The sequence below is a fragment of the Chelon labrosus genome (genome assembly GCF_963514085.1).
Source record: "Chelon labrosus genome assembly, chromosome: 11".
Taxonomy (NCBI): domain Eukaryota; kingdom Metazoa; phylum Chordata; class Actinopteri; order Mugiliformes; family Mugilidae; genus Chelon; species Chelon labrosus.
This window is the reverse complement of record NC_140344.1, coordinates 7,135,243-7,143,565: the sequence shown is the minus strand read 5'-3', so window position 1 is coordinate 7,143,565 and position 8,323 is coordinate 7,135,243.

The following is an 8,323-nucleotide window of genomic DNA, read 5'->3' as shown; positions in this document are numbered from 1 at the left end:
AGTCTACGGAAATGGATCACATGAGTGGACCAAAGCCTCATTTAGATGAAGTTCATTGATTGAAATTCTACACGCACAAACTCACAGCTTTGCACATGTACAGCACACCCACCTGGATCCCATTTAATATCACTAAATGGCTTAACCATTGACCATTATAAAGTACCCCAATGCCCTCATGACTCTCCCAGGACCACTTGGCAGAGCCTGGACTACTAAGATCTCTGACATACTTCATTAGGTTGTATTATTAAAGCATTAGCCGTCTTATGTCACTGGGTAAACGCATGAATGGGAACATTAGATGGCTTTCAAATTAGTGACCAACCAGATTATGTAAAAGCAGTCTTAGGGCAGTGCCTGAAGTCAGATTGAACCTGCTACTCTTGCATACTGGACTTTGATCGATCCTCTTGGGTTGGAGAGTTGGGTCACTCATTTAATTGTGTAACAAAGTCCACTGACCTGCTAATTGGGCTACTATTACTATTAATGTGACCACTACTCACTTCACACACACATCCCGTCTCACAAAGCGAAGTGTCCAGTTGCCATTATCTGCTCTCCACAGGCCCAGCAGGATAGCTGAGCTGTTCGAGAAGCAGACAACTAGAAGGAAAGTCAGAGCTTTGATGGCGGCTTCCATGATGTCTGCCGACACTGAGCCCCCACCTGCTCAGTTCTGATAAGAGCATGCCGAAATATATGTTTAGAAACGCTAGGACTGTGTGTGCATTGTTAGATGGACTTGGACAACATTATTTAACCAATTCAGAAAACTGGCATCGTAATGGAGCTGGCTCAGTACCTTCAGGAAACCTGTCTGCAAATTGGTTGTAGCCTGTGTCCAGAATAATTTTTTGACCCATCCAACAATTGCTGGCAAATTCAAATAAAAAAATACTTTTAGCATACAAAATAGTTTTAATCAGTGAGTTTTATCAGTTGGAGGTATGCAACCTGTCGTCTGCAGATCTTAAACTAACAGCTCACTGTCAGTGCTCCCACTTGTTCCATTAATCACTAAAATATTTCAAACTGATCTGCAGCCAAATGATACCAACAAGTCAGTTTTGTGTCTACTTCTTAATAGGAGTAAGAGTCTACTTCTGTTTTGCCAGTTAAATTTTCCTAATGTGACACTAGGAAAGATTATTTTTGCATTAGTGTCTGTGCAATTATAGCAGTTATATTAGCAGTAGCTTAAAAGAGCATGCTTTCCTGAGCATGTACGAATAATAATGAATATATAATATATGAATATTACTGTATGAATATTACTATTTTACTATATTACTTTTATCAGAGGGCCTCAAGCTCAGTCTTAATTGTGTTACCTTATTTGACCATAGATGCCTTAACAGACTTTGAGAATACAATGTACTGTTTGTTCCCCAGTACATGTACTCCAGTGTCTGGTTTAAACATTTTGAGATGTGGTTCACGTCATCCTTTACATTTTCTTTGTGAGGGAACGTGGATAATTTTAGTGATCTTCTGACTTTTCATTTTCAGGTTAAAAGGTTGCTACTAATTATATCAGCCCCAACTGTAATTTGAATGTGGTGCTAGTTAACACATGTTAGCATGCTATCTTTGCTAAGGTACTGGTGGTTGAAGTACCTCCCACACATCAGAATGTCATTGTGATCATGCCAGCATGCCGATATTAGCGTTTAGCTTAAAGCAGCACTGTGCCTAAGCACGGCTTCACAGAGCCGCTAGCATGACTTTAGACTCTTTGTCTTGTTGTGCACATTGGTCAGCACAGAGGAAGTTGGAGAGAAATCAAAGATCAGATAAAAGACTGTCTAACCAAGGTATTTTAAAAGGTACTCTCCCACCAAAACTCTCTGTCGAAGTTTAACTGTCATTAAATCTGAGTTCCTGATTGTGATGATGGCTACCAGCCACTGTACTGTGTTTATGGATAAGCTTTTAGGGATAGGTAGAATACAGTTATTAGTACATTACAATACAATGCAGTACAAATGCAATAGTGCAGTTATTTCTGTGAAACCATGGCAATGATTTGTTATTTCATTTGTGTTATCGGTTTATTTGTACGTAGGCATATGTGTGTTATTTTTTTGTTGTTATGTCTTCATTTAAAGGAGGCGTACACCCTAAACCTTTGCTGCTTTTGGGTCATTCCACCTTCCACCCTTTATTGTCCCACTTTGGTAACTACTCAATGTTACACTTGTATTTTGCAGCGACATGGAATTTCTCATAGATGCTGTAGTTCTGTCTTCTGGTGATATTAATGTCCCAAAAACAAGTGCCTGATAGATGAATAACAACCGGGTGCAAACTACCATCAGTGTCGACTCGTGTGAAAAATAAACCTCTGTATATTACCATGCCTCTGAAAACCCCGGGTAGAGTCAGTAATACAAAGGAGGAGCACAGAAAGAAGGGGTACTGAGCCGAGCGTCTCGAGACTCGTCAACAACAATGGAGAGAAAAGAGGGGAGGCTCTGGCTCGGAGAATGCAGCAGTGAGCAGACTTTGCAGCAGTGTTTTGCACCTCCCTGTTTGTTCTGCTGCTTTTGCCAGCTCTGCCTGCTGCCAGAGCGTGTGACAGAGAGGGAGAAAATGTACAGATATGCACAAAATTGCCACGCCGTCTTTGTTTTGCATTCATGTCAAAAGAGACCGTGTCGACTCTTAGTAAATACCAATGCGACAAACCCCTTTGCCCCTCCTTAAGCTCCCCAAATACCCCCTGTTGAGATGGGAGTCTGTTTTTTTTCTGAGGGAGATATAGTCTCAAGGTGCAGAAGCTACTGAGCCATGGTCTCTGTCTCTCTGTTCAGTTTCTATCTCCGCTTCGTTCTGCATGGTGAGCCCTCTGTCTTTCTTTGTCTTCTTCTGTCTTTTTGACAGCGCAGCCATGCGGTCCACATCCCGTGATTTCTTTTACATGCCAACAGCGAGTAGATCAGATTTAGGGACATAAAAGGTTACAAATCGCATGTTTCCCTCTTTTCCTTTCTAGACTCTGGTGGCATATGAGCATAACATATGAGCTGAAAGAGAGTATATAGAGTAGAGAGAACATATTGACTCAACGATTTAAGATTCAATAAACCCTACAGAGATTGAGTGTGTATAACTAGGCCAGAAAGACACTGAAGAAGGAAATAAAATGATGGTGAGAGAGAGTGTGCATGAGCGAGAGAGAGAGAGAGAGAGAGAGAGAGAGGTGAAAATAGGAATAAATGAATGTCTGGATAAATGAGAACCAGACAGAAAGATTGCCTGACAAACATTCAGAACAAAGGCAGACTGACACTGATGACAAAAACAGGGCAGGGCAGAGAGAGAGTAGTCACACCGCAGACAGGCAATTCATGCTGAGAGCAGCCATATTGGGCCAGAGTGCGGAGGTGATGCCTCAGTGTCTACTGTTGTTCCCCTCTGATGGTGCACAGCAGCAGTAAACATTGATCCCTCCATCAGGAGTTGTTCCCGGAGGCCCCATCGTCCATGCCTCTGTCCACTCTGATCTGCTGACAGGGACGCTACCATGTATCCAGTGTGCCTGACACACCCACGTTTCAGGGGATGGACCTTAGAAGGCCAAGCCGTCTCAGTGCAGCACAAATACAGCTTCAAGAAAAAAATCTTGAATTTCTGTTATTTTCTTTGTTGTGTATATAGCTTTATAAGTTATAAAATATGGTTTCAGATTAATATAGCTGCATTACAGATGGAAGTAACAGGATAAATCTCACTGCAACACGAGCTGCTCATCTTTTTTGTCTAGTCAGAGTTCACTGTACCAATAATACCACACCATCATTACATACTGTACTTTTTAGAGACTGAATCAATATGAAAAGTAGCCATCAGTTGATAATAAGTTTTGTACTTTAGTTAAAGTTGCTGTGTTTAAAACGCTCAAAACTTAGGAAAGTGGAAGAGAAGCAATACTGTGGCTCTCTACAGTAAAGATTCAGGCTATTATCATTACGTTATCAGTTGTTGAAGGCTACTTTACAGGAAATTGCAGGAAAATGCATAAAAAGGAAGAAATGAAAAAAGATTACATCTCATGATAAATAAACACAGATATAAAAGGAACAGAGAATAAAAGAATTGCCTTTGGTTTCAAGATCCCAAGGAATAATACTGCAGCTTCTATGTAATCGAGCTGCAGGACTCCAAGTGAACACATGGCAGCGAGGAGTCATTAGAGCAAACGTGGACAGGAAGCGGCGTCGGTGTGTAAGAAATGATGGAGCTTGACCCGAGGACCTTCATGTTGCTGAACATAGCAGGTTTAAATGTGCTCTGCAACAAGGAGATGCAAATGAGGAGGGGAGACAATAACTAATGAGGAGCCAGTGTCCATGGCAACCTGTCCTTCACTCAACCCTGTAATGTAAAATAATTGAAGTTACTCAGGTTTGTGCTGTGACACAGCTCAGACATGTTCCTTAGCTTTTAGTTCCAGTGAACATGTTGAGCCTAAGAAGTCACAGTGACTGGATTCAAAACACTGCATCCAGTTCAGAAAAATAAACTGTCTACTATAAGTATCTAAAGTCTTAAGTCTTAATGTGCCTTTATCACATTTTTCAAATATTAAACATAATTTTCCATCCTCCTACAGACTTTTAAAACTGCAAGCAGACCTAAACTATAACCTGATGTAATGCTCATCTGTGAGAAACTGCAACACATAACTTTCTTCTTTTATTATTACCTTGAATTGAATGCAGCCTGTAATCAATACTGGAAGCAGAAGCTATGTGCTTTCCTTTTGAGCTTAGCTAGTCATGGATTTGGATCTCCATCTGCTCGCCCTTTCCTCTGAGAGCCTAGGCTGCTAGATAGATAGAGAGCTGCATAATCATTTAGCCAGTTAGAGAAGCTTCTGCGTATGTTAGACAGGATCCTCATTTAAGTCATCTTCCAGACGAAGCCGTCTATCCGCAGTACGAGGCTGTTGTTCTCAGTGAGTTGTGATTACCAAGCAACCAGCCAGTAACTTGAACCCGAATGCTGGCACTCTGAAAATCACCTTAAGCTGAGTAAATCCCTGAAGGCCAGTACCACTCACACAGGAGCCGCTGCAGAAAGAGCTCCAAACAAATGGCAGTCCATATACAGCCAATTTAACAGCCTCTGACTCCCGAATGACATTTTCTCCCACCTCTCTATTCCCATACTCACTCTCTCAAGCTTGTGATTTCTCTTTAAATGTCCAAAGGCTTCCTGTACAGAAGAGGAAAGCTTCATCTCTCCCGTGTCTATGGTTTTCTGTTTCCCCACCTCGGAGGATTGAATAGCTTGTCCCTGTGAGGGAAGGTCGCATCGACAGTTGTTTTTCAAACCGGTCCTCTCCGTGTGACCCAGCGACCCTGTCTCGTGTCCGTCACCATGATGAATGAGACGTCCCTGCATGTCAACGTGCTGCTGACAACCGGTTTATAATCATTGTGCCTCGCTCCCAACGCCTCAGTGATGAAAATGATAAATGGCTTTTTTGAAAAGGTGTGTGCACGTGAGTGTGAGTGTGTGATATGTGGGTGCATATATTTATGTCACAGTGAAAGAGAACATGTTAGTCAAACTGCTTGGTATCGGCACAGAGCAAAAGATAGTGTACGAAAAGGAAAGCCAAATTTAGCTGAACTGAAGAACTAAAGCTAGCAGGACACGTATAAAAACAAACAATATAAATAGAAATACATAAAACACATTTTAAAACTGAAAATGTACTTTAATTGTTAATTGTATTCATCTTAAACCATATTTTTTTTTTTTACCATAAAAAGAACACTTTAGGTAAATAACACCAAAGAAGTACTGTATATGGACCTTTCAAAATAAAAGTCTCTGCACACAGCTATGATTTAACAGGAGTTTATCACCTATCTCATAATTTAGCACTTTAGAATTTGCACTTTGTAAAACTTAGCCAATTTAGGACAAAAAAAATAAATAAAATGACACGCTGCTTGAATGTGACTTCTTGTGCTAGGTTGTGCTAGATGCCCATTGCTGTGGTATTTATACTGTTAGACAGCGAGGGGAGATGTTTGTGGTGGCCTAAAAAAAAAAAAAGGTGGTCTGACACAGTTTAGTGTGATGCTCTTGGCAGCGTGTGTAATATGTGTGTGTGCTGTTTGAACTTAGACTGCTTTCGGTGCCTTCACATGGTGGGAGGAGTACGGGGTAGGGGTGAGGGGGCTAGCGGTGATGTCATAGTTGGCGCTGTGGACTGGACTCTAAGAGACAGTGACACTTTGCCAATATCCTCCTGCTGCCCTTTCTAGCAGCGGCTCTCAGTGCATTTTCATGCCTCTCCTCACTTTCAGGGTGGTCAGTCGGCCTGCGGGTCTCTTTGTTTCTCTCCCGGCCAGATTATACTCTCTACTAGTCCCATAAACTTTACTAAATTACTAAGTGGGTTTAATTTAAATAAATATCAATCAAAGCTGCAGTTCCATCATCAAACTTGTCAATTAGAAGCAAAGAATCCATACCTGGATGTGTGTAAATATGTGTGTGTAAACTACGCTGCACAATATATCACACTGATCCTTTAGAATAATCATGTTCGACCTGGGCCACAGCTTCATAGAACACACTCTTAATGCCGTTTTTAAATGGTAAACATGGTAGGATGAGGTTTGAATGATGAGTGTGTGGCCTGAGGTAGAAGGCGTGTTTCAGAAACCGTCATTTTTCAACATAATCCTCTCCTCTCACACACTCAGTCCAGTGGTCGTCAAGCATACAGATCATTTCTTTGTAGACGTCAGTGTCTTGTCGGTGAATCTCTTGTGCGGTGAGGATGCGCAACCTTTTGTGATGGAGGTCATCTTCCAGGCTCTCTTTGCCACGTTTGAATACGGCCACCCACTTCTTCTCTGTGCTGTAAGAAGGACTCCCTCCCCTGCTCCTTGTGGACCTCCTTGGGTGAAAAGCCCTTGAGACAGAGGTAGCAGATGACTGCGTGGAGGCCAACTTCCATTTTCTTAGACAGTGCTGAGAGTATCAGAGACAGAGTACCTGACTGAAAATTTCGGATCTCCATCTTTAGTTAAAAAAGCAAAAAAATATTAGTATCAGACATTAGTGCTCACATGAATTCATGTGTACGCAGTTGCAAGTGTTGGTGTGTGCGGATGTGAGAGCTGTGAGGCATCACCATGGCAGTCTGCAGCAACAAAGGCTGAATGATAGACTTGCAAAAGGAGCTCGGAGGCCCTGAGAGGAGAGCACAGAAAAGAGGAGGAGGTTGGGATGGCCGGCATTATGGAAGCAGAGCTTTCTAAGTCCAGTCTTACTTATTGCAATACTTACTTAAGTGAAATACCAAAAAGCTGTGAGTCTTTCATAGACAGCTCCCTGTTGCCCTCTATCCTCTCCTCCCGTCTCCTAATCGTCGATTTCTTCCTTTGAATGTGTCTGATGTTCAGACACCGAGCTAATACGTCAGTCCTGTGTTAAACCAGGTGGAAAATTCTTCTGAAAAGACCGGAGAAGTTTGTGAACCACTTATCAGTCATTAACTAATGTTCTTGTCTCTCATATCCTTTATTCGTGTGCCAGTGACTCTTGCAGTGATAATGATTTGAAGCTGTACTGGATCCCAGTCTCATGTAGTGAGGTTTTCAACTAAATACTGTAGATTTTGCTTTATTGTGTAGTAAGCTTCATCTAAATTATAACTTGCCATTTAATATATATATAAAAACAATCTGAGAATATTATTTGTCCCTGAGGGGGGATTTCAGGAGCCCATATAGAAAAAACAAGACACAAACATGCTCAAAAAGGGACCATGTAGACATCCAACAAAGCATTTTCTCTATGAGGGTCTGTTAGAAGTTAAGATTTCAGAAGTGACCTTGTTGAAGATGCATTTTACTACAAGTGCTTCACGGTTTCATGTTTGACTCAAGCTTTAGACAAGACAATTATTCCAAAGCTATCCCCGTGCTGGCCTGGCACATTGATAATGGACACGTTATCAGCAAGAGCATGCCTTGGTGTTAGTTCAGTAGGAAGATTAGCTTTGAGAATACTCGACACTGGTGGCTCCATGTATATATATAAGCTGTGGCAAGAGGGACTTATGTAAGTCATTTTTTTAAAGATAAGATGCACTTTAATGGAGCCCTGTGGGGACATTGGAAGAGTTTGCAGGGATTTGGATATCCAGTCACTGACACACGGTCTACTCATTTAAACCAGCAGACTCTACAGGATACTGCTGGAAAAGATTCACTGCATCACACATGATTTTGAATATGTTAAGTGCCTCTTACAAAACATGACAGTATCATCAACTTTTTAAAAA